Source organism: Eumetopias jubatus, unplaced genomic scaffold (assembly GCF_037043125.1).
Source record: "Eumetopias jubatus isolate StellerSeaLion01/CBP00866 unplaced genomic scaffold, mEumJub1_p1.0 scaffold_16, whole genome shotgun sequence".
Lineage (NCBI taxonomy): Eukaryota > Metazoa > Chordata > Mammalia > Carnivora > Otariidae > Eumetopias > Eumetopias jubatus.
In genome coordinates, this window is record NW_028274822.1 from 66,079,426 (window position 1) to 66,107,012 (window position 27,587).

The following is a 27,587-nucleotide window of genomic DNA, read 5'->3' on the forward strand; positions in this document are numbered from 1 at the left end:
TTTAGTGCTCTGAAGATATCGTGCCAGTCCTTTCTGGCCTGCCAGGTCTCTGTGGATAGGTCTGTTGCCAAACTAATAATTCTACCATTGTAGGTTACATATCTCTTCTCCCGATCTGCTTTCATGATTTTCTCTTTGTCTCTGAGACTCGTAAGTTTTACTATTAGATGTTGGGGTGTTGACCTATTTTTATTGATTTTGAGAGGGGTTCTCTGTGTCTCCTGGATTTTGATGCCTGTTTCCTTCCCCACATTAGGGAAGTTCTCTGCTATTATTTGCTCCAATATACCTTCTGCCCCTCTCTCTCTTTCTTCTTCTTCTGGGATCCCAATTATTCTAATGTTGTTTTGTGATATCGTATCCCTTATCTCTCGAATTCTGCCCTCGTGATCCTGTAGTTGTTTCTCTCTCTTTTTCTCAGCCTCTTTGTTTTCCATCATTTGGTCTTCTATATCGCTGATTCTTTCTTCTGCCTCATTTATCCTAGCAGTTAGTGCCCCCATTTTTGATTGCACCTATTAATAGCCTTTTTGATTTTGACTTGGTTAGATTTTAGTTCTTTTGTTTCTCCAGAAAGTGTTTCTCTAATAACTTCCACACTTTTTACAAGCCCAGCTAGTATCTTTAAAGTCATGATTCTGAACTCTAGGTCTGACATCATACTGATGTCAGTATTGAGTAGTTCCCTGGCAGACGGTACTACCTCGTGTTCTTTTTGCTGAGGTGATTTTTTTCATCTTGTGATTTTGTCCAGAGGAGAAGAGATGAATGAGAGAACAGAATGCTAACAGTTTAACAATGTCTTCAGCAAATATACTCTATACAAATCAGAAAAGACCTGAAACCAGGGGACAAGAAAGGGAAAGAAAGAAGAGAGAAAAAAAGAAATAAAAAGAAAAAAGAAAGAGATAAAAAAAACAGAAACAGAACAAAACAAAACAAAACAAAAACAGAATATGATCAAATATGATCAGGCTAGTGCATAGATCAGTGCCACCCACTAGCTTTTGGGCATATTTTGGTCTGTTAGAATAAAGTGCCTGCTAAAATTTTAAAGGAAGAATGTCTTATATATACAAAATAAGGGCTGATACAATGAAGGGATTGCAAATGACTGTAAAGATGAAAATTATAAAAGATTTTATAAAGGGAATTGATAAAGTAAGATGTTGTTTTTTAAAAAGAAAGAAGATTTAAAAAGAAAAAAAAAGAAAAATAAGAAAAAAAAAGGGAGAGAATGTAATCAGGCAGGAGAATAGAACAAAGCCATACACTAGTGATTTAGGGTATATTTTGGTCTGTTAGAAGAAATTGTATCTCGAAATTTTAAAGAGAGAACTATATATATATATATGCGCCAAAAATAAGGGTAACTACTATGAAGGGATAAAAATATGACTCTAAAAATGAAACATCAAAAATGTTTTTTAAAAAGGGATCGATAAGATGTTGTTTGAAAAAGGGAAAAAGAAAAATTCAAAAAAAAAAAACAGTTAAAAAATTAACTTTGAAAAACTAATGAATTATGGTTAAAAAAAAGCCATGAATTCTATGTGCAGTATTCCCCTAGCGCTGGAGTTCTCTCGTTCTCCTTGATCGGTAAACTTGGTCTTGGCTTGCTGGCTGTTTGTGCTGATCTTCTGGGGGAGGGGCCTGTTGCCGTGGTTTCCAAATATCTTTGCCGGAGGCGGAATTGCCCCGCCCTTGTGAGTCCAGGCTAAGCAAGCTGCCTCAGATTGCTCTCAGGAGCTTTTGTTCCCTGCAAGCTCTTGGTACAGCTTTGGAGGACCAGGGTGAAAATGGTGGCCTCCCAATCTCCGCCCGGAGGAGCTGAGAACTCGGGGCTGCGCTCCTCAGTGCACCCCCCAGAGAAAAGCAGTCACTCCCGTCTCCCTGGTCTCCGGCCGCACTCCGTGCTCACCCGGCCTGTGACCGAGCATTTCTATCTCTGGCACCCGACCCCATGTGGAGTCTCCAAACCCAGCAGATCCCTGCGGTGCGCTCCTGCGCCGCTCCTCCCAGGGGAGGAAGAGGAGTTTCCCCGGTTCTGCCGCTTGTTGGGTCCCTGCTGGAGGAGCAGTGGCCCGACTGTGTCGTTGGTCACAGTTTATGGCAACCCCGAGCTGAGAGCCCGCGCCTCGGTTCCGTCTCTGCAGCCGGCTTCCCCGCTCCAATACCTGGGAGCTCTGGCGCACTCAGGCACCCCCGGTCTTTCTGTGACCCCAACGGTCCTGAGACCACACTGTCCCGCGAGGGTTCCACCCCCCGCTTAGCCACTGGAGCGACGTCCTCAGTGGAGCCAACTTCTAAATGTTCCAATTTTGTGCTCCGCGGCTCTAGCACTTGCCAGAAGCGGCCGACGGAGGCCCCTTCCCCCGCCGTCTATCCTCCCGAATATCGCCTTGGATTCACTTCTCCGCACGTCCTACCTTCCAGAAAGTGGTTGCTTTTCTGTTCAGAGTGTTGTTACTGTTCTTATCTTCAATCTCCTGTTGAGTTCGTAGGTGTTCAGAATGGTTTGATCCCTATTCAGCTGAATTCCTGAGACCAGATGAAATCCAGGTCTCCTACTCCTCCGCCATCTTGCTCTGCCCCCAGCCAGTTGCTTTCTCACTGGCAGCTTCATATTCATTCTGCACTGAACTAGATGTGCTCATGTTGACTCGATCACTAAGGCCTCTAGTGACACTGTCGTAGGATGGTGGGAAAGATGTGGTAGATGCAGTTTCAGATTTGTCTGGGAGTGTGCAATTTTCATTTGCCATGAATACAATAAAGGCTTCACCTAGGGGTGACACAGCCTCCTCCTCAGCCCTGGGCACACCTGGGAGGTTGGAGATTGTCATGGATTGGTGTAACACAAAGCTCTGATAGGCCTTTTGAATGACAGTAGCTGAAATATCTTCCTGCTTCCACTGCAGGGTGGTTGCTATTGGTTCATAGGATGTTTTTGAAACATTAGTTGCCATAAACTTCTCTTCAATATTTGCCTTCAGAGAATCCAACTCCCCAGATTCTCCCAGAACATTTCTAGTGAAGGCAAAAAGAATGTCCAGTGAATCTTATCTCCAGGGACCAAGGGTAGGTCCATCTGGATTAATATATTCCGACTGGGTTTTGGGATTTGCAGGGGCCTGAAAGGGTGTCTGCAAAGTCTGAGAGGGGAGAAAATGTAATAAACTGAGTGGCCTCTGGGTCAAACTTTTCCCAGGTCTCATAGAACATGTCAAAGTCATCCTCACTCAAAGGTTCACTACTCTCCTGCATGGCCACATTGAAGTTCTCCAGAATCATGGCAATGTATATGTTGTCCATGATGGGGAAGGAGATGATGATGTACATGGTGAAGAAAAGGATGCCCATGGCTGGGTTCCCACAGTTCCCCCAGGAGCCATTGCTGTTGGGCAGATTGGAGTCCCAGAAAGGGGGTCCTGTGTTGAAGATAGGGCTGAGGAGCCCATCCCAGCCAGCTGGTGTGGTGGTCTGGAAGAGGCACAGCATGCTGTTGGTCAAGGTCTGGGAAGTTGAACATGTTGTTGATGCCAGCCTCCCCGCCTACATGGGGGAAGCTGACTATGCCGAAGATGGAGTAGACAAACATGACAAGGAAGAGCAGCAGCCCTATGTTGAAGAGAGCAGGCAGGGGCAACATGAGGGCAGTGTGCGGATTCCCTTGGCTGCTTGTATCAGCCTGAGGATGCGACCAATTTGGGCCAGGTGGATGACTCGGAAGAGCATTGGGGAGAAGTCATTTTCGAGTGAGGTAAGAATTGCAGAAAATACAGGCCTTTAGAAGAGGGGGGGATGATCTAATCAGTACTTGCAAGCATGAGCCCTGACAAAGCTGGCTGCCATCACTGTCCCATCTCTGCTCTGTATGGATCTCCATGTGAGTATTTGTATTCAAGGACTCTGGGCCTTCTGAACCTTGCACAGTGGCTGGCATAAAGTAGGGGGCTCAGCACGTGCTCATTGCATAAGTTTTTCTCTCTCAAGTAAGACCCACGCTTCCCACCATGTTCTTATCTTTCCTTCTCTCCACCCGGAACATCTTCTTCTTAGTCAGCCTCCATGGTCAAAGCCCTATCTTCCGCAGCCTAGTTTAACTGGAAGCGACTGCACCTTTTTCCACACGTACACAGCCCTTGTCTGGTTCTCTCTATGACACAGGCCCTACTCTTCCCTGAGAATTCAGCCTTGGGACATGCCTTTTCATCCACCTTTTCCTGGTCCTGTGCTCTGTGAAGGCCAGGATCCCCTGTGATTCATCTCCCCATCTCCTATTGTGAAGATTGACTCAGTTCCTGTACATGGTCCTGTGGATCATTGTACAGAGCCTGGTGTTAATTATAAGGGAGTCTGAAGAGTCGGGCAACTTGCTGACAACTAAAGCAGACAGGCTTTGAATGGCCAGCTGTCTGCATAATGGCTTTTATTTGTTTCTTTCATCTCCGGCTGTGTTTGAACTCTATGTTAGGGCCTGGAGATGGGCTTATTTAGGGTCAGTTATGGCCCTCCCACCCCCCAACTATGAACAGAGTTGGGAAGATGAAGAATGTAAAAGTCTCCCTATATGATATCTAACTTGAAGATTTGTGAAGCTTGATCTTGGGGCCGCGGATGTCTATTGGGACCACGAAAGATTAGATGAAGCTTTAGGTCAGACAGGATTCAAAATCTCTCAGGACAAATGGTGAGGAGTGTAGTGGCAAGCTCTCTCTCCTTGCCAGGGTTCCCTTGACACTCTTCCCCTACCTGCCTTTTGTCATATGAATATGGGTGGTCAGAGTACTGTGTTGGAAGGAGGAAGGAAACAGGAAGAGATTTGGGAAGTAGTTATAATATTGTATTATAAAATCTTTATGAAAGCCCCTCTCTTAAAGCAAGTTTAACTGGGGTATTTTTCCACAGAGTGGGGTATGTGTCTATATAATCTACTAAGATTCTGCCAGCCAACCAGTCTACATAATATTTCAAGGTAGTATGAGTCTTCATACTTATAACAATTAGATACTCAATCCATGTCTTGTGACTGGGAAGGAAGAAAGTGAGAGGGGGAGGGCAGAAGGATGAAGAGGTGGGTCCTTTCACTTGTTTTCCAGCTGTCTCTATGACTGATTTCTAACCAGTGGATGGTGTTGCTGTGCAGGTCATAGGAACTGGTAGTTAAGGTGTCCCCATCATAGAATGGAGTACTTTGAGTGTATTTTATTTCTATAGTGTTGCTAAGGGAAGTCACATAAGCAAGCTCTCTTCTCTACTGTAAAGTCAAAATGACCTTTAGAGTTTCTCACTTGGAAAGCAAACGAACAAAACAAACGTCCCACAAAAAACCAGCAGCAACAGGAAAACAAAACAAAACAGAAAACAAAAATAAACATAAAGCTCCCAAACAAATAAACACAACCCAAGGCTGTGTTTCAGCACCAGGGTGGGGAGTTTGATGAAGTGCTGCCAAGTTGTATTTAGATGCTGTTAGCTCTTGATGGTAAATCAATGGAAAATTAAATCTACAGCTATGCTCTGACATGAAAATTAAGCAGGTCATGATATAACAGGTCAGGATATATTTATAATGCAAAATAAACCTGGTGCACTGTCATTTGGGCTTTGCAGGGCTAAACATTGCCTCAACCACAAGAAGACTAAGGACATTCTCTTGGTTGTTGGTAGAAGGCAGCTAGTTCATTAGAAGGACATTAGCTTGGTCTAAATTCAGCTCTACCCTTTACAAACTGTCTGACTTTGCATAACTTTCTTAATCTGTAAGGCTCAATTTTAAATATATAAAATGAAGATAATAACACACCCTCAGAGAGCTGTTGTGAAGATCCAAGGAGCCCAGCCCAGTCCTTAGAAGTCAGCAAGCACTCAACTGTGGTGGCTCCATTCCCCACTTTAGCTTCTGACCTTATGAGTTTTCTCGGAACACTCATTGGCCCCCAAATACTGGGCCTATCATTCAAACACCCAGACTAGGCCCTAAGAGCATTGATCTCTTGGCATTGATCTTTGACTTGTTTATCACTCACATTCCCTAAGTGGACAGTTATATAATGATTTACTGCAGATCTTTTGACTTAAGAATCTCCTTTGAACACTCTTAGTCTTTGCTCACTCTTCTGGCAACCATCTCCTTTTCCAGAAAGTATTTAATGACTCACCTCACCTCATATCACCCATTCTCCTCTTTGAAGAGCATCAAGATAAGGTCCTCTGGAAGTTCCATCATCTTATATTCTCTGGAGGAGTGCCTGACTGTCCCCATCAGCCCCAAAGTTCAGGCAATGGGCTACACACACAGTAGGTGCCTAAAAACACTTTGTGACAGCATGGAAAATGCCAATGGAAACTCTCCATTTCACAGAGAGGGCAGGGGCATTTTAAATCTGTCACTCTTGGAAAGCAGCAAATACTGGGCTCCTCTAACATATAATGTATATTAAAAAAGTTTGTTGTTGTCCTCTTGGTTTTGGAAACAAAACAAAACAAACAGCCCGAACAACCCCAAGCAGAGTCTGGGCTTCCCCACCACCTGTAAGCCCACTTACTCCCAATCGAGAGGACCACGACAATCAAGTGAAACACATTCCAGCCGTTGGTAAAATAGTAATGCTGCAAGGCGAACATCTTCATGACACACTTGCCCATGAAAAACTGATTGATTTTGTTAAGGGTTTTTGTCTTTTCTTTGCTCTGTTCATCAGTCTCCACCATCATGGTGATCACGTTGAGGCAGATGAGGACCATTATGACAATGTCAAAAGCTTGTCTGGTCACAATGTCAAAGACAAAGCCCTGGTACTTGCTCTGAGAAAACAAGAGATGGTCCATCAGGGCCTTTCTGGCCAACATACAACAAGAGGCATCTGGAGAGGCTGCATTCTCCATAGATGGCTTTCTAAAATCTGTCTCTCATCTTCCTCATACCACATCCAAACAGAAGCCAAGTCCTGTCCTTATTCCTTCCAAAATCTTATTCTTAGTTGATTCTCCTTCAATGCCTCAATTCAAGTCCTTGTTGCCTTTCCCACCCCCTTGAAGTCACCAGGCAATTTTTCCTCAGTGGTGCACCATTTTCAAGCTCTTCCCATCCCATCTCTTGGCTATCTAAATCCCAATAGTCCTGAGTGATCCATTTTTCTTAAGCCCCTTCCAGGGAGATCTCCCTAATCACCTATCACATCACACCACATTGCCTATTTCCTCTCTCCTCCCACAGCCTTTGTAGTCCATCTTGAGTTCTAGCATTTCATGTGTGCTTCGCTTCTTCTCTGCTAGATAGCGAGCTCCTTGAGGATGGGGCCATGTCTTATTTTTTTTTAAAGATTTTATTTATTTATTTGACAGAGAGATAGAGAGCACAAGTAGGCAGAGGGAGAGGGAGAAGCAGGCTCTCCACCAAGCAGGGAGCCAGACGTGGGGCTCGATCCCAGGACCCCAGGATCATGACCTGAGCGGAAGGCAGTCGCTTAACCGACTGAGCCACCCAGGCGCCCCAGCCATGTGTTATTTAACATTGTGTTCCCATAGTGCCTGCAGAGCGTGAGTTCAAGAATTGCAAATTCAGTGGCTGCTCATTCTCCCCCACCCCAGGTACTCCAGGGCAAGAGGGTAGGCCTGGAGTCCTTCTTGTTTCCCACTGTAACTTCCAGACCTTTGCTCCTCCTGAATCTTGCAAAACCCTTCCTCCTTTGAAGCTTGTGTCATCTAGGTAGTTCGCCTTCACCTCTTCTTCATTGCTGCCACTTACCAACCTCCTGGTCCTTCGGCGTCATTACTGAGGAGTGAGGCTTTTGGCCTGACTTCCACTCTTGGCTACTACCTCTTGGTTCCTTAGCTAAATCTCTCATGACCTAGCTGTTCCTAGCATAAAGAGAAACAGAAATCTTCCTTAACCTTACATCTCCCTCCAGCTACCAACCTACTTCTCCCCCCACTTTCATGGCCAATATCTTGAAGGCATTTTGTGCAATCACTGTTCCCCCTCACTCCCCAATTCACCTCCAAATGGCTTTTGTCCCCATCCTGCCACTGAGATGGTTCTCGTTAAGATCACCAATGACATCCAGAATGTAAGTCCAAGGACACCTGTTCGGCATTGCTTGCCACACCTGCCACCTTGAAACTTTCCTTTCTTAGTCTCCATCATGCCTTACTTCCCTGGTTCTTTTCTTGCCTTTCTGGATATTCTGTTTTGAGTCTTCTTTATGCAACCCTTAGATGTTAGAGTACCTCAATGCTCAGTCCTAGGCACCCTTTGCTCTTCACCCCATTCTTTCTCTCTGAGGAATCTCTACAACCTGTGAATTGGTACATGTGCGATTTTCGCTAATTTTTTTAATATATTTTTTAATTATGTTATGTTAGTCACCATTACATACATCATTAGTTTTTGATGTAGTCTTCCATGATTCATTGTTTGCGTATAACACCCATTTTTTTCCTATGTCACAGGATTAGTCTCTTCAAGGGCAGGAACTTTGTATGTGTTGCTCACTGCTCTATCCCCGGTGTCTGCTGAGTATGTGGCATGCAGTAGATGCTCAATAAATAGATTAATGAATGGATGACAGAATGGACAGCTCTGAATTACTCACACCTCAAATAAAATTAGAAGGCCACTCTATTCTATACAACAGGCACTTACTGAATGTATACTATGTGCCGGACTCTGCATGAGTGGAGGCAGAGAGGACCCTGTCATGAATCTCATCAGGGAGCTCACAGGACCTGCAAAGCAGACATGGGGGAGAAGGGCTGTGACAGAGGCTGGGTCTTGCTTTCTGTTTCTGGTGGGGAGAGGTTGCTACCCTGTGGGTTAGAGCAAAGAATCAGACCCAAGTGGGTCTGGCTCTGGGCATAACTGCTGGCCCATGTCTTTTCTGGAGTGGGAGGGGGATTGAAGAGCCACTAATAAATTCCATTTCATCACTGAAAACAGTGAAAAAATAAAGGACCGTTTGTGACCACACAACTTCTAATTAAACAGAGCAGGTGACAACATTACTAAGTTGTAGGCATTGAGTTTGCCCTGGATATTTGGATCCTGGGGAATGGAGCAGCTTGCTGGCTGCTCTTGGCTTAACCTGTGGGCAGGGTTCACTTCTTTGCAACTCTCAGTGCTCTCAGAGATGATGAAGTGATGATGTGATATCCTAGAGCCTATTATTTTCCTATAAAGTGAAGTATGTGAAAACTGCTTTTAGTAATTTCTATAGCAGGGGATGTTAGAGAATAAAATTTCCCAGTCTTGTGGAAGCTGTAGTCTTTGCTATGGATGAAGCATACAATTTAGAACTTGAGCTTTGCCAGTGGTGAGGAGGAGTGTGTGTGAGTGTGTGTGTGTGTGTGTGTGTGTGTGTGTGTGTGTGTGTGTGTGTGTGTGTGTATCCCAGGTTGACCCTGCTGTGAAATGGCACCCATGCACCTGTGGGTCAGAACTCCTGTATCAATGCTCAGCTTATGTGACCAGCTTAACCTCTTGGGACTGCTAAGGGAAAAAGATGAGCATTCCAGGGCCAATAATCTAGTGAAAAGAGAGCTGGATCTGGGAAGTGGGGATTTCTCTTTTTGCTTGTGTTTCTTACTTGGCTCTGGACTTTGAGGAAGGCAGATGATCAGGCTTGTCCCACTGGGTGGTGGGTGCCAAGATGTTGTCTGCCATATGGATGCTGGCCAGGAGCAAGGATGGGCCAAGACTTGTGGGCCCTGGAGATCAGCCAAATGAAGTTACTGCTTGGGCCCCCGCTCTGCTAATTTCCCCTTTGGGACCCCTAAGACTTCAAAGTCTTGTTTAAATGTTCCAGACTTGCCTCGGCTATGATAAGGGGAACAAAGGGAAAAAAGTGTTGGCTATGCTTGGAACAGAGTATTAAGGAGAGAGCCACATTCCTCCACTAAAGCTAGGACAGTATTGATAGTTAATTAGTAATTCACCCCCTTCCCACCCAAAGGGATGATGAATCTCAGAAACACAGTTGGGCTGTGAGGTCTCACTTCCCTTATCCATGTGGTGAGCCTCCCCCATTGCCAACCTTGGAAGGTCTTGGTTATGGCTTGATTAGGAGAAATGGTGATTTTGTCATAGGTCTTCCTACCCAACCATTGACTTCCACTCCGACTGTGGTGCCTGAAATTTCAACATTAGGTTCCTACCTTTGTATTAAGATAGTGTCCTCTCCAGGGTCCCTTTTTGAAATGCAGCTCATCCTATCCCAGTGAAATTGTCCTCCTTGAGAGGAGGAAGCTATGGTGGCCTGGGGGATTAGTTGATAAAAGGGGAGAATCTGAGATGTTATAGAGAGATTGAGCAGTGTGTAGGGCAAGGTACTAACAATTGTCATGATTTTGCCAAGGGATGTCCCTAGCACAGACTCCTTACTGTCTGGTTCAAGTGTAGATTGAGCATCAGTCCAGCCACCAGTGAAGGCCAGCAGGGACCCAGCTGCTTGTTTCTCTGTAAGTCTCAGACTTGATGCTGATTGGCTGGGCTCAACCATTTACCTACATCTTTTCTTTCTGAGCTTGTTCCTGCCCATTGGACTGCCTGACAGAGGGGTACTCCCTGAGGCTTAAGGCTCACGCAACCCCAGATATCTTGATTTGATGGGGGATTTGGAAGGAAATCTCTGCCCCTACAGAGGTCTGAACATCCGATCACCCCTCATTATAACACTTATCAGAATTGACCATAGGGATACATTCATGACCACTGTTTCCAAGTAAAGTATATCCAAAGGTCATAGCATTTTTTTTCTCCCGTAAATGTTTTCAAGACTATGTGCTTATGAAGTTTTTAGTAACTTATGCAAACCCCATGCCTTGATTTAGAAATCCTAATGCCTTGGCCAATAGAATATATGTCTCCTTAATTCTAGGGAAAGTTCCTCTCCTATGTTGTAGGTCCTTAGGCTTTGCCCTGATGGTGGTGGTGGTGGTGGTGGTGGTGGTGGTGGTGGAGAGTCCAATGGCATAAGCACCTGTACTTTTCTTCACAGATACTGCATCTTAACCACAGAAAGGTTATATAAACGGATAAGATGGCAATTCCATTCTGACGGCTCAGAAATTCTTGGAAGAAGTTCCATTGTACATTTCCTACATAGCAATACTCCCACTCTCAAACCTGTTCATCCACTCTCAATGGAAGCCAACTAGAGGTTTGACATTTTCTATCTTCTGGTGGAGGACTGAGAAGAACTGAGGTGATAATATGTATGGTTTGAGTGTTGCATTTCATCGGGGAATAAAAGGGCAAATCTCTTAGGGTTTTTGGGAATAAAGGAATTGAAGTGGAGTATAGCCCTAAGTTTTGGTCAATCTTTAAACACAACAATGGGATAACTTTGGGTTCCTATTTACCATGACCATGATGGGGACCACGATCCCAGGGGCTTGGGTATTGGCCATTTCCTGTCTGTCTACTGTAGGCATGGGGTGGAATGTAGGGTAAGGCTGGAGATTCATTGCAACCTAGATCGTGATGCATAACCACACAAACGCTTCATCTCAGGGCTCTTACCACCTCTAGTATCATTTAGCTTAACCTGCTCCCAATCCTGTGATTGAACCCTAAACTGGTTGGGGAATTCAGTACTTCACTAAACAGGTCTATTTGGAGTAACTGTGGGAGATATATTCACTCCAGAAGACCAAAGTTCCTTCTTTTAGACTTCTCATTCCTTGGGCCTGGGACTCTCATTACATCATCCCCAAATTCAACCCAGATTTCCCCCTTCACAGAGAGCACTGGCCAACCCCTACACACCACTGGAATAAGCTATCAGTTGGATTTCCAGACACATTCTGCTTCAGGGAACTCTGGGGCTCAGCAGAGGTCATGGGATGGGCTTCTGGGGCTTCTTGGAACCCAGCTTCTTCATGGCATTGTAGTACTTCTTTTGCTCCTCTGTCATGAAGATGTCCTGGCCCCCTAACAGGAGAGGATAACACACACCACTGTTTTTAAAGCAACAAAAACTCCCAAGAATACCAAAATCAGAGCATGCTGGAGAAGAAGAACATATCTATCTTCTCCCTTCTCTGAAGAACGACATGTCAAGGACAGAATCAAGCAGTGTCCTGCCCAGGTGGCACAACAAGTGACAGAGTGGGTGGGAATGAGCCCCAGCTCTGACTCCCTGCCTGAGTCTCTGGCGCAAAGCCTGTTTATTTCTCTCCTGCAGGAACCCAGAGGAATTGCATGGGCAGAGGGTGGGAAGACTTTGGGAGTAGAACCAAAGGAGAAGGTAAATATCAGTTTAAATCTGAGCTTTGCTCCTCAAAGCAAAAAGAGAGCCTAAAAGCAGCATAGATCAGAAAGGAACACAGACAATATACAGTAACAGTCACCTTACAGGCAATAAAATGGCACTAAATTCATACCTTTCAATAGTTACCCTGAATGTAAATGGGCTCAATGCCCCAATCAAAAGACACAGGCTATCAGATTGGATTAAAAAACAAGACCCATCAATATGCTGTCTGCAAGAGACTCATTTTAGACCCAAAGACACCCCCAGATTAAAAGTGAGGGGGTGGAAAACCATTTACCATGCTAATGGACACCAAAAGAAAGCTGGGGTGGCAATCCTTATATCAGACAAATATGATTTTAAAACAAAGACTGTAATAAGAGATGAGGAAGGACACTATACCCTACTTAAAGGGTCTATCCAACAAGAAGATCTAACAATTGTAAATATCTATACCCCTAACGTGAGAGCAGCCAATTATATAAGGCAATTAATAACAAAAGCAAAGAAACACATTGACAAAAATACAATAATACTGGGGGACTTTAACACCCCCCTCAATGAAATGGACAGATCATCTAAGCAAAAGATCAACAAGGAAATAAAGACTTTAAATGACACACTGGAACAAATGGACTTCACAGACATATTCAGAACATTCCATCCCAAAGCAACAGAATACACATTCTTCTCTAGTGCCCATGGAACATTCTCCAGAATTGATCACATCCTAGGTCACAAATCAGGTCTCAACCACTACCAAAAGATTGGGATTATTCCCTACATATTTTCAGACCACAATGCTTTGAAACTAGAACTCAATCACAAGAGGAAAGTCAGAAAGAACTCAAATACATGGAGGCTAAAGAGCGTCCTACTAAAGAATGAATGGGTCAACCAGGAAATTAAAGAAGAATTTAAAAAAATTCATGGAAACCAATGCAAATGAAAACACAACTGTCCAAAATCTTTGGGATACAGCAAAGGCAGTCCTGAGAGGAAAGTATAAAGCAATACAAGCCTTTCTCAAGAAACAACAAAGGTCTCAAATACACAACCTAACCCTACACCTAAAGGAAATGGAGAAAGAACAGCAAATAAAGCCTAAACCCAGCAGGAGAAGAGATATAATAAAGATCAGACCAGAAATCAATGACATAAAAACCAAAAGAACAGTAGAACAGATCAACGAAACTAGGAGCTGGTTCTTTGAAAGAATTCACAAGATTGATAAACCCCTGGCCAAACTTATCAAAAAGAAAAGAGAAATGACCCAAATCAACAAAATCATGAATAAAAGAGGAGAGATTAAAACCAACACCAAAGACATACAAACAATTATAAGAACATACTATGAGCAACTCTATGCCAGCAAAAGAGATAACCTGGAAGAAATGGGTGCATTCCTAGAGATGTATCAACTACCCAAATTGAACCAGGAAGAAATAGAAAACCTGAACAGACCTATAGCCACTAAGGAAATTGAAGCAGTCATCAAAAATCTCCCAAGAAACAAAAGCCCAGGGCCAGATGGCTTCCCAGGGGAATTCTATCAGACATTTAAAGAAGAATTAATACCTATTCTCCTGAAACTGTTCCAAAAAATAGAAATGGAAGGAGAACTTCCAAACTCATTTTATGAGGCCACCATTCCCTTGATCCCAAAACCAGACAAAGACCCCATCAAAAAGGAGAATTACAGACCAATATCCTTGATGAACATGGATGCAAAAATTCTCACCAAAATACTAGCCAATAGGATCCAACAGTACATTAAAAGATTATTCTCCATGACCAAGTGGGATTTATCCCTGGGCTGCAAGCCTGGTTCAACATCCACAAATCAACCAATGTGATACAATACATTAACAAAAGAAAGAACAAGAATCATATGATCCTCTCAATAGATTCAGAAAAAGCATTTGACAAAGTAGAGCCTCCTTTCTTGATCAGAACTCTTCAGAGTATAGGGATAGAGGGTACATACCTCAATATCATAAAAGCCATCTACGAAAAACCTACAGCGAATATCATTCTCAATGGGGAAAAGCTGAGAGCTTTTCCCCTAAGGTCAGGAACGCGGCAGGAATGTCCACTCTCACCACTGCTATTCAACGTAGTATTAGAAGTCCTAGCCACAGCAATCAGACAACAAAAAGAAATCAAAGGCATCCAAATCGGCAAAGAGGAAGTCAAACTCTCACTCTTTGCAGATGATATGATACTGTATGTGGAAAACCCAAAAGACTCCACCCCAAAATGGCTGGAACTCATACAGGAATTCAGTCAAGTAGCAGGATATAAAATCAAGGCATAGAAATCAGTGGCATTCCTATACACCAACAACAAGACAGAAGAGAGACAAATCAAGGAGTCAATCCCATTTACAATGGCACCCAAAACCATAAGATACCTAGGAATAAATTTAACCAAAGAGGCAAAGGATCTGTACTCAGAAAACTCTAAAATACTCATGAAAGAAATTGAAGAAGACACAAAGAAATGGAAAAACGTTCCATGCTCATGGATTGGAAGAACCAACATTGTGAAGATGTCAATGCTGCCTAGAGCAATCTACACAATCAATGCAATCCCCATCAAAATACTATCCACCTTTTTTCAAAGAAACGGAACAAATAATCCTAAAATTTGTATGGAACCAGAAGAGACCCCAAATAGCCAGAGGAATCTTGAAAAAGAAAAGCAAACCTGGTGGCATCACAATTCCGGACTTCCAGCTCTATTACAGAGCTGTCATCATCAAGACAGTATGGTACTGGCACAAAAACAGACACATAGATCAATGGAACAGAATCGAGAGCCCAGAAATGGACCCTCAACTCTATGGTCAACTCATCTTTGACAAAGCAGGAAAGAATGTCCAATGGCAAAAAGACAGTCTCTTCAACAAATGGTGTTGGGAAAATTGGATAGCCACATGCAGAAAAATGAAACTGGACCATTTCCTTACACCACACACAAAGATAGACTCCAAATGGTTGAAAGACCTAAACGTGAGACAGGAGTCCATCAAAATCCTAAAGGAGAACACAGGCAGCAACCTCTTCGACCTCAGCCGCAGCAACTTCTTCCTAGAAACATCACCAAAGGCAAGGGAAGCCAGGGCAAAAATGAACTATTGGGATTTCATCAAGATAAAAAGCTTTTGCACAGCAAAAGAAACAGTCCACAAAACCAAGAGACAACGGACAGAATGGGAGAAGATATTTGCAACTGACATATCAGATAAAGGGCTAGTATCCAAAATCTATAAAGAACTAATCCAACTCAACACCCAAAGAACAAATAATCCAATCAAGAAATTGGCAGAAGACATGAACAGACATTTTTCCAAAGAAGACATCCAAATGGCCAACAGACACATGAAAAAGTGCTCAACATCGCTCGGCATCAGGGAAATCCAAATCAAAACCTCCATGAGATACCACCTCACAGCCGTCAGAATGGTTAAAATGAACAAGTCAGGGAACGACAGATGTTGGCGGGGATGTGGAGAAACGGGAACCCTCCTACACTGTTGGTGGGAATGCAAGCTGGTGCAACCACTCTGGAAAACAGTATGGAGGTTCCCCAAAATAGTTGAAAATAGAGCTACCATACGATCCAGCAATTGCACTACTGGGTATTTACCCCAAAGATGCAAATGTAGGGATCCGAAGGGGTACGTGCACCCCAATGATTATAGCAGCAATGTCCACAATAGCCAAACTGTGGAAAAGCCAAGATGTCCATCGACAAATGAATGGATAAAGAAGAAGTGGTATAGATACACAATGGAATATTATGCAGCCATCAAAAGGAATGAGATCTTGCCGTTTGCAACGACGTGGATGGAACTGGAGGGTGTTATGCTGAGTGAAATAAGTCAATCAGAGAAAGACATGTATCATATGACCTCACTGATATGAGGAATTTCTAATCTCAGTAAACAAACTGAGTGTTGCTGGAGTGGTGGGGGGTGGGAGGGATGGGGTGGCTGGGTGATAGACATTGGGGAGGGTATGTGCTATGGTGAGCCCTGTCAATTGTACAAGACTGATGAATAACGGATCTGTACTTCTGAAACAAATAATGCAACATATGTTAAGAAAAAAGAAAAAGAAGAAGATAGCAGGAGGGGAAGAATGAAGGGGAGTAAATCGGAGGGGGAGACGAACCATGAGAGACGATGGACTCTGAAAAACAAACTGAGGGTTCTAGATGGATTAGCCTGGTGATGGGTATTAAAGAGGGCACATTCTGCATGGAGCACTGGGTGTTATGCACAAACAATGAATCATGGAACACTACATCAAAAACTAATGATGTAATGTATGGTGATTAAGATAACAATAAAAAATTATAAAAAAAAATCTGAGCCTTGCAACCAGACTGATCATTTTAGTCAAATCCACTGGGCTTTGGGAATCATAGTTCCTGCCAGGGACAAGAGCTTCCCGAAGGGCCTTCTGCAGCAAAAACATTGAGATCCAAACCGTTGACCCCTTCCTGGAGAGGAGGAGCTAAGGACAGTTACTGCCTTATCCAAGGGTCTTTGGAGAACTCTTGATCCATTTGCATTGCCCTCTGCTGTTACAATGCCAGAATTTCCACCATCAAAAATTCCTTCCTCCAGGAGACGAACCAGGAGAGATGATGGACTCTGAAAAACAAACTGAGGTTTCTGGAGGGGAGGAGGGTGGGGGGATGGGTTAGCCTGGTGATGGGTATTGAGGAGGGCACATTCTGCATGGAGCACTGGGTGTTATGAACAAACAATGAATCATGGAACAGTACACCAAAACAAATTATGTAATATATGGTGATTAACATAACAATAAATAAATTTAAAAAAAATTCCTTCCTCCTTTAGCTTTGGGTTTTCTTTGAGGACTCTCCAGACCTCCTTCATTCAACCCTCCACCTTTCACTTCCTGGCATAATTTGAATTCTTCCCATTTCCATAGCATGTTTGTGTAACTGAGATCACTGCAAATGCTCGGGAAATAGGCTGAGATCTCTGGGATTTGAGAGGAGATTTTAAGAAAATCTGTGGATACAGAGAGCTTCCAGGGAGAGACATCTCAGTGCGACAGGGGCAGAGGGTTGGGAGCACTGGGTAGGGCAACACTGAAAATTCTGGGCAAGGAGTCAGCAAATATAGTAGCCCCCCCCAACTTCAACCCTGGTTTATCTCATTCTATCACCTAACATGGCCAACTCCCTGGCAAGGTCGTACTCAGTTCTCTCATCTATAAAATGGGAGAAGGGATTGCTTGAATGGTCTCAAAGCCCTCTAGGGTGCTGATGACATTGACCAGCACTTCACAGCTGTCTTGCTGAGTCCCTCTGAGGCAGAGAAGGGCTGCCCACTTCTTATGCTCAGAACTCTGGCCAAGGACTTCCTATAGGTGGGAAGACTATGCCATTTGACATTTATTTTGAATTATATTAGTATAATAGCTCAGTCTTAAACTAGTTGCTTCTTTTATTTTTTAAAATATTTCATTTATTTGAGAGAGAGAGAATGAGTGAGAGAGAGGGAGAGAGAGAGAGAGAGAGCACAAGCAGGGGGGAGGGGCAGAGGGAGAGGGAGAAGCAGACTCTCCACCGAGTGGGGAGCCCAAGGTGGCAGCTCGATCCCAGGACCCCAGGATCATGACCTGAGCCACAGTCAGACACTTAACCGACTGAGCCACCCAGGCACCTCTAAACTAGGTGCTTCTTGAACAGGCTTTTACTTTCCTCTCACCAGAATCTTATGTGTAGGTATTATTAACTCCACTGAATGGATGAGAAAGCTGAGGTGCAGAGAGTTTTTAGAAATTGCCAGGGTCAGCCACAGAGCAAGTGGTTGAATTGGGAATGCAAGCCCAGGTTTGTATGATGCCAAAACCAATCCTGGGCTCTCAGTGCTATGCTATGTGACTTATCCATAGGACCCTGTTTTTTCCTCTGGATCTCAGCTTACATTAGTTTAAAGTGGTGCTTTATCTACCTCAGAGGAATGGAGGGTGTTAAATGAAAGGATTAATAGAGGGTAACAAGAAAGCATTTTACACCTTTAATGCCCTAACATTTTAATGTAAACATGAGAGGTTATCTGGGATTCGGTTCCTATTCATCGGAGTCGGCATCCATGGAGGCAAAGGTCTTCCTCCCCATCCCAAGGAGGGTTGGGATTCTGCCAATACTGGAGCTCTGGCCCTTGCTGAGGCCTCCTGACTCGGTGCTTCTGGGGGTCAGGCTCCAGACAGAGGCAGCAAGTGCTGGAGCCCTTTCTTTCCGTTGATATTTCCCAAGATCCCCTGGGACACACCCAGCACACCTGGTTCCAGCTGGAAGACCTGGGCACTCTGGGAGAGTGGAAGGGGACCCAGACAGAAGCGGGGATATTGTTGACACAGAGAAATGCAGCTCCTCCAGCAGCAGCCCCAGGACACCAGGCAGGGGTGAGGGCTGCAATCAGGGTGCAAAAGTGGGTATTGGTGTTAAAGGCCCAAACTGGGCTCCTGGTCAGGCACGAGGGCTAGGAATAGTGTTGTCTTTAGTCATGAAGTCAGGGGACAGGGAGTGGAAGATTCACGGAAACACCTGAGCCCGACTTATCTTTTTTTTTCTGTTGATTGAAGTTGTCAATTATACCCCAACAAAGAGACTGAGTGTGAAGAAGCCACCAAAAATGATGAAGATGATGAAGTATGAGTACATGTACACACTGTCCTCCCACTTGGGCTGCAAGTTCACCTGTGAACAGACAAGGTGAGGCATGGGGAGCAGGTGGGTGTGTGTTTGTGTTCATCCCTGAGACAAGAACCTGGGTGTGGGTGGGTGGTTTATTCGGGAGTCAGGAAGCAGGACTGAGGGAGGGGGAAGGTAAGCAGGAGAAAAGCCCCAAAGGGGGTGTTGATAAGCAGCCCATCACTGGGGGGCAACTGGTGTTCCATCCTGTTGGGGTTCTCCAATGAACTGTGTAGAACGCACCTCAGAATTGTACCTCTAAGGGATTGGGAAGCTGGAGAAAGAAGAATGAGAATGGATGGAAGGAAGGAGAGGACCAATAGGATTGATGGAAGAAGTAACGGTGGATTTAGAAAGGGAAAAGGAAGGGTGAATGGCTGCATAGATGGAATGAGGCATATGTGGAAGGACGGGTAGATGGTCAGAAGGAGGAATTACGAGGAGGATGGATGGAATGAGGGTGAGCATTGAAGGCGATCAGGACTTAAACAAGTGAGACGTATGGAGGTAAGAATGACTGTGCCCCTGATGGGGGTGTGGAGCCAGAATAAAATACTTTTCCTTCATTTATGAATAATTATTTTACATGCACAAAGTTATCACCTGTGACTCAGATTTCAAGCCTCACAGCTAATCCCTGCGGTACAGTGTCCTGATGCTGTCAGCACATTGGTATCAGGAAAGAAGAGAATTGAGTACACAGACCTGCTGTGGGGGACCTGCCAGCACAGGGGGCTGGGCAGAATGTTCTGTGCTGGACCCATCCAGCGTCAGGAGGCAAGCACTGAATACAGACACATTTCCTGCCACCTCTGATGTGTAGACCTTGGTGCTGGTGGCTGCTGGAGTGTGGGAGGCAGAGACGAACACAGCATGAGCTTCCCCCTGCCTGTGGGGACCCTCAGCAGTGCCACAGTGAGCAAGTCACTCAGGCAGCCATCCTGCAAAGCCAAGAGGGCAAAGACCTGGACAGAGACAGAGGATCGTCATGGGTAGGATGAGGGAGAAACTGACCACTCCTGGCTTTTGGGGGCGAGGAAGGCTCTTAGGAGATTTCACTGAGGATGGTCTCCTCACAGTGGTGAGGAACCACAGTCTAGCATGTGGGAGGCACTTGGTCAATCCCCTCATGCTGTGGTAAGTGGTCCCGGGTTAGTGTGAGTCTGAACACATGTGCTTCAACTCAGCATCTCTCCAGAGGGAACTCTGTCCCTTTTAGTGCCACTGGGGAGAAGCTGGTGGGGCAAGCTCAGGGATTCTCCATCTGGCTGCACACGTATTGGACAATGCCTAGGAGCTTTCATAAGATACTGATGCCTGGGCTCCACCCAGGACCAGAGAGATCTGAATCTCTGGGAGTAGCAGTGTTGGTTGATTGTATTTTTCAGAGCTCCCCAGATGATTCTATAGTATAGCCAGGGCTGAGGACCACTGAATCAGCAGGTGGGAAGATTCTCTGGACTGTGCAGTCCTCGGCTCCCCTCGGTCCAGAAGCCCTGTCAAGGGATGCAAGGTCATGAGACCCTTGAGAGCCTCATGTGTCATCTTGCTTTGGACATAAAATACAGAGGGCAGTCAGTGTTTTTCTGGATGGAGGCCTAGGAACTAAGGACACACCTGAGCATCACCATGGTGCCAGAATCGTGTACTGTCTGATCTTACAATTCACCAGTGTGCAGGCTATTCTCAGAGACCTTGCTAAGTGCTCAAGACTTTGGAGTGGCCCATGAGGCGAGGCCCCCAGCTTCCTTGGTGCTAGCTGCAGCCATCCGCCAGAGGTGAGGACCCTAAACCCCATGTGTGCCAGTGAGTCACTCATGTTCACAATGAGGATGTCCAGCCAGCACCGGGCATTGGTGAAGTAATTTTTGAAGCCATAGGCCACCCATCTGAGCAGCATCTCAAATATAAAGATAAATGTAAACACCCTGCCAGTATATTCCAGCAAGGCCTTCACTGTGGGCTTCTGGTCAAGGTGATGGTCTTCAAAGGCCTGGAAGGAAGAAAGGGAGCAGAATGGTCATCTGCCTGGATCCACAGCACTGGTGCCCAGTGATAGGGAAAGACCCCACCAGCTCTGCCCTCAGCCCCTGGGAGGACTTTGGGAACCAGCTTCCCTGTATCATTTTTTTTTTCTCTGCTTAGGGTGTATGCATGTAGGGTGGGGTTCAGAGGGATAGTGGAAGAGGTACTGTGACATACCAACCAGGACCCCATAGAGCCAACGGGACCTGCAGCCTGGCTTACTCTTTGCAGGGGAGCTGAAAGCAAGGGAGAAAGGAAACCTTCTCAAATTGGGGCTTGGCAGCAAACCAAAGTGATCCTAACAGCAACTTGGTTTAAAAATAAAAGCATCAAAGGATGTTCACAGGCAATTCACAAAAAATGAAAGTAAGAATTGCCCATGAACCTCTGAAAAAGAATGTTCTATCTCACTGGTAATTAAAAAAATTCAAATGAAAAGAAGATGCCATTTTTCTCTTACGAGATTTGTGAAGATAGAAAAGAACCAGGGCAAGGCCAGGGTGGCTGTGGCTGTGGGGAGTTGGCTCCTCTCACACCTGACTGGGGGCTGAAAACCAGGTCAGTCTTTTGGGAGACCAATTTGGCAAGAGGACTCAAAGGTTTTAGGAACCCACTGATTCTGCCTTCATGAATTTAGCCTAAGGACATTAGATGTTCTTGGTGCCCCCCCGCCCCCCGAGGCTACGAGGTTGGCTGCTACCAGCTGGCGAATGTCCCCTTTTCCTGAGGACCTCCCTGAGCTGAAGGGAACTGCCTCCACCTGCAGAAATGCCGAGGAGGTTAAATGCCTGGTCTGGGGGCATCTGCAGCCAGTGACGGCCCCCTTTGCCTCAAGGTGGGACTGCTCTGTGACACCCTGTATGCTCCATAGCTCCTGAGGCATCAGGCTGAGGTGGACTTCGTGGGAGCTGCGTCTTTTAGCTCCTCTCCTGGTCCTGCCTCCCTCACCTCAGAGCACGCCCTCCACAAGCCCAAGAATCCCTGCTTCAGATTCTGCTTCTAATCGGACCCAAGACAGGAAAGAAGCCAATGTCCTCAAAGGAGTGGGCATAGGCTATTCAATGCTTATTAGAAGGAAACACCGGGCTTATTTACATAGATGGTGGTGCATTCCCGTAATGGAACGCACTGCAGCCGCTAAGTCAGATAGTAGGAGCATATTTACTGTGAGAACTTACTGAGAAATTATAGAATGTATAAATGTGGTTTCAGTTTTGTAATATTTATGTATTATATGCATAAGAAAGATGGGAAGGAAGCATACCAAAATGTTTTCAAAGTAAGATTCTGAGTGATGGGAAAATGGGTGGTTTTTTTCTTTGCATCTTCCCATAATTTCCAAGTTTGGTTTTTTTGGTTTTTTTTTTTTGCACTTTACTTTGTCAGATGAAAACTCAATTTTTTTTAAGTACTCAAAGTAAAAGCACAAGGAAGATGACATTTGGTGCCAGCCTGTTCAGTCCCTTGGGGAAGGAGATGGGGAGGTGAGGGCCCAGCAGCTGATGCTGATCTGTGCCCCCCGCTGGGAGGGAGGGGAGCAGCTGGGGTGAGTGGAGTAGGGGAGCAGAGAGAAAGGAAGGAGCAGGGGAGCATGGAGAAGAGAAATGAGGAGAGGAGGCCCATGGGGAAGGACAGGAGCGGAGGAGGTAATGAGGGAAGCACCTTGTCAACAGCAGATGGGACTACTGTCCTCATCAAGGAGGACAGGAAAGGGGAAGGGAGGGAGAAATCAGCACCCAGTCCCCTCTTGCCGGGCGATGTGGCCGGTGCACCAGAGCTGTACAGAGCAGGCTAGGGCCGGGGACAATCGCCGCCCTGTGCCCAGCAGCGGGCCCCTTCGGATGCTGCCACTCCCTCCCCCTCCCCCATGGTGGCAGAGCAGCCCTGTTCCTGGAGACACTCTTCGCCCTCGGCCTAGTGCCATTGCCCTCCTGGCCACCCCCCTGCCCCAGGTCGTGTGGGCCATACACTGAGCGGTTTGGGCACCCTTCCTGGGATATCTGGTGTTTAAGTAGGTGCCCAGATATCCAGTAGATTGTTTTAAGGGAGTAAATGACACATGAAGAGCAAAACAAGTGAAAACACTTGGAGCCATGAGTCAGGATTGAGGGCTTCTCGTCCCCCCTCTAACTAAGTAGCTGAGACCCCATGTCTTTGGGCTGTGACTTCCTCATCCATAAGAAGCAGACAGCTGGGGATGACGAGTCCCCTCCTGTGTCCACAGCTACCTTGGTCCACTGGGAAGATTAGTTGAGATTGTGCAGGGAGCGTAAGCCATGGCGCAATCAGAAGCATCCTTCCTTGTCCTACAAAGCTGGCCATTCAGCAAGGGGCTAAGGAAGTGGCTCCTAAGTCGGAATTTCTATGCCTGTAAGGCCTTGTTATTTAAAGTATGGTCTTCGGAGCTTGTTGGAAATGCCAATTCTCAGGCCCCACCCCAAATCTGATTTAAGATCTGCCTTTTAACAAGCTCCCCAGGTAATTACATTTTGAAGTGCTGATACAATGATGTGCTGTGAGCTTTGAACAAGTGATATGGCATTTGCAAGGGCCTTGATAAGACAGAAGGATGGCAGTCTTTGCACGGGGCCTTCAGAGAAGGCCAGTGTTTGGAAGGCCGGGGCTAGAAAGCCAGGCGTGTCGGGATCAAATGAGGGCAGAAGTAGGTTTTGCTGCTGACAAGCTGGGTAAATGTGGACAACTGCCTCAGGCCCTTTGAGTGTCTGTGCCCCCATCTATAAAGTGGGATGCATGCCCTCACTGCTTGAAATACTTGCAGCCAGGTTTAGCAGGCCGGGAGATGGGGACCACAAGCACCACCCTCTCCTGCTGCTAAGAGGAGCCCACGTGCTGGGGTGCAGCTCTCCTGCTGGCCATCGGCTGGGAGTTTTCAGGCTAGGACTCAGGGGAGCTCACTGCTCCAGCTCCAGGGCCTTGGAATTGTGGGAGACCCGATCTGGAGGGCTTCGGGGCAGGGACCCTGCCTCCCCTTACCAGAGACCCACTGCTGAGCAGGATCATGAAGATGATGAAGCTCTCAAACAAGCTGTGCTCCACGATGGGGTAGCAGGCCTTGCACACCTGCCAGCCCATGGCCCACGGAAACCTGCTGGCGTCCACTTTATAGCAGGGACATCGGCGAAGGCAGCCTGTGGAGAGAGATGACTGATGGCGAGAGGTGTCCCCCTGGGGAGGGGGGAGCTTTTTTGCTCTAGCCCCATTGCGAAAGCATTCTGCTGGGAAACCACTTGCCACCCCATAGGCAAGGAATTCTCTGGAATACGAGAGAAGCTTCACCCCTCTCCAGCAGCCTCTCAACCCTGCCCTTCGGGTGTGCCTCCCTACCATTGGTCTCACCCATTCTCCACTCCTCCCCGAGTACCGTCCTTCTTGGAGAGGATACTTGTGGCCCCTGTCCTATGCCCACCCATTTCTGGAAGCCCGACAAGCCGCGGGGCCTGGGCCTGGTGCTGCCTGAGGGGCTAGGCTCTGAGCCCGTGCTCACCTGAGGGGCCACCGCATGGCTGGGATGGGGCCTGGGGCCTGTCTAGTCCCGGGTTGTGTGGCACTGGAAACTCAAGGAAGTGTTGTTGCTTTTTAATGTATGGATTTTTATTATTGAAGCCACAATGACTTTCATAGTGTGAACTGTATGTATATCCCCTTATTGCAGGCAGATCTAGTGAGAACACAATGTGCCTCTCTATTCTAAACATGGAGGGAAGCCAAGAGTCAGATGTATTTTCTGCCTTTAGGACGAGGTGGGGTGCGTTCAGGGTGCCATGGCTGTGGACGGTCGTTCTGCCTTTCAGAGCTACACCAAAGGCTGGGGGACACAGGTGTGGCCTGGCCCTCCTCTGCGTCCTTTACGCCCCTAGACAAGAGTGTTTACCTTTTTCCCATTCAGCCTCAAGAGGCCTGGTTTATAAGTCTGAGGCGTTTTCGAGGGTGAGGAGGAAGGCCCAGCCCTGCTGGCCGCGTCTGACGTGGCCCCGCTCGGCTGCTGGGAGCGTGCTGTTTGTGTCTGATGCCGGCCCCTCTGGCTTGGGAAGGAGGCAGCGAGGGGCCCTGTGTGTCTGTCTCCCATGGACCCCAGGCCAGGGCCCCGGACACACAGGTGCCCAGATGAGAGCTTGTGGAGCGAGATTCCTGCCCGAATGAATGTCAGTGTGAGGAGGCCTGTGGCCGCCACTTTACCTTCAGTGAAGCAGTCATCTGGTTCTTCAAGGCCATCTGCCAGCTCAGGGATCTTCCTCGGGATCTCCTCGGGATCCAGGCGGTCCAGTGTGCTGCCTTCTGAGGAGCTTGTCTCATCCCCTCCCTGCAGGGCAGAAGCCCAGGGCACTGAACTCAGCTCTCTGAGGGCCCCAGTGAGTCTGCACACGGTCACTACAGGTCCGCTCGGCCAAGGGCTCCGAGATGCAGGGAGAGCCCATCGGGGCTACCCATCCCCCACAGCAATCCTTGTGTGTTTGGTGCCTCGCCAGCTGAGGCCCAGACCAGTGATGGATGCTCTCTACGGAGCCCCAGAGGTTTAACAGTGCGAGGCTTTAAACCTCCAGGCCCCTGATGGAGTGCTGGCGAGGGCCCAAGACACCATAATTACACACATAAAGACTTGCCGCATTCACTGGGCTTGAGTGTTTAATCGTGGAGCAATGGGGCAGGGGCCCTGCTGCCTTCCTTGCAGCTCCAGCCCTGTAATGTCTCCAGATGAATTCAATTAGGAGTTGAAGCTGCTCTCATATTAGTAAACCTGATAGCTCGGCTAATGGACCCAAATGGTGGGGTGGGTCCCCATCTGTCACTGTCAAGGCCCTTCTCTGCCTAGCCAGGGTCATGGACAAAAAATAACCAAACCAAACCAAACCAAACCAAACCAAAACCAAACCAATACTCAGCAGATGTGTACTGAAAACTGAGTAGAGACAACTAGCCAGGGGAATCCTGAGAATGCTCTGAAGGAAACATGAGAAGGAAACTTGTAGAAGGTGGCAATCCTCGTCCAGCAGGAACCAAGTGGTTTCTGTCCACCCCGGGGTCCCCCAACCCCATCTCAGCCCACCCTCTCCTCTCACCTGCTGTGGTCGACCCTGCCCAGGGGCACACCGCCAGTGGCTGACATTCCTCAAGCTGAAGGACGTGATAACTTGGGGCATGAATGATGTCTTCCTTACCTTTGCCCAGCCCGGTGCCTGTCACGGCGTCAGCGCTCAGAGGCTAGGTGTCAAGTTCAATTCCTGAATTTAATGCCGTGGTATTAACGATGCTAAATCTTTCTAGATGCCTCTTCCCTGTAGCGTGTTGTCTTCAAAGATGTGTCATAAAACTACCAAGTTTCCTTTTAGCTCTTGTGAGACACTCCTAAACCCCAGTTTTGCTTCCTGCCCAGTCTGTGTAAGGCTGTCAGGACAGTACTCACACAGACTGCCTCTCCAGAGCACCAGAAGGTTTTGGGCTGGAAAAAAGGATGTGGGCAAAAGAGAGTGGGGGCAGGGGGAGTCACAGGGAAGACCTCCTCACCCCCGAGCGACTCTGACTTTCACTTGCTGGCTCACAACACACTTTCTCCGTGCATTGTCTCGGAGAAAACAAGTGTTCTCTTGTTTCTTGGCTGTCATTTTCTGGGCACTTATTCCATCTCAGGCAGGAATGAAACACTTGACAAGCAGCATCTCGTTTAAGCTTCAAAGGAATCCTACCAGGTAGGCATTACCATTCAGTTTCAGAGACGAAGACAAGGAGACTCAGAGAGGTGGAGGATCTCGTCCTCATCAACCCCTACCCCCCATCCTGCTGAACCCCCTTCTTTCCACTGAAATCGTGCTGACCAGCCCAGAGGTTAGGACAGACCTGAACACTACTCACAATGAGACATGAGGGTATGTGGGCAACTGCAGTCTGAAATACCACTTCCCGAGCCACCCCATCCGCCAGCCCCTACCATCCCACCGGTCAGGGTCTGGCAGGCTGTTCAGCCTCTCCTGGAAGCTCACATACCTACCTCTGCAGGGGCCTGGGCAGCCGCCTCATCTTTCCACTTCTCACCCATGTGGGAAGCCAGGTCCTCAGAGGACATTCCAGAGCCTGGGCTCCTGGCTGCCAGGTGGCCCTCACACCTCCCGACTTGCTGCAGCTGCTCCTGCTAGTGAGCGAGGGTCCCATCTGGGCACCTGTGCCTACCTTCAGGTGACTGCTTCTCAGTTTGAAGACATCTTGCACCTCATAGTCTGCCAGAGCTAAGGACCTAATCTCTGCAGCATACGTACATGCATCCATACACACACGCTTGTAAGACGTGAGCCCAGAGTTTCTCTAACCACGTCTGTTTAACTCTCGACTCCATTCCTTACAAGCTATGTGGCTTGATGCAAATAAATTCAACCTGATCTCCATTTTGCCACCTGCAAAACTGAGAAGGCAAAATCGACTTTATTCAGTGCTTTTGATGACTAAATAGGTGAATGCTTGTATAAAACTTGGCATAAACTGCTTGCCTCAATAGATGTTAGCCATGACCATTATTACTTGTGCAGAGGTCAGAGCGGTAGCAAACTTGGCCAT

General features: G+C 46.7%; 1 pseudogene; it reads right to left on the bottom strand.

Annotated features, from left to right (window-relative positions):
• Positions 1-2,567: 2,567 nt before the first annotated feature.
• On the bottom strand, positions 2,568-27,587 carry LOC114201973 (sodium channel protein type 10 subunit alpha-like; annotated as a pseudogene).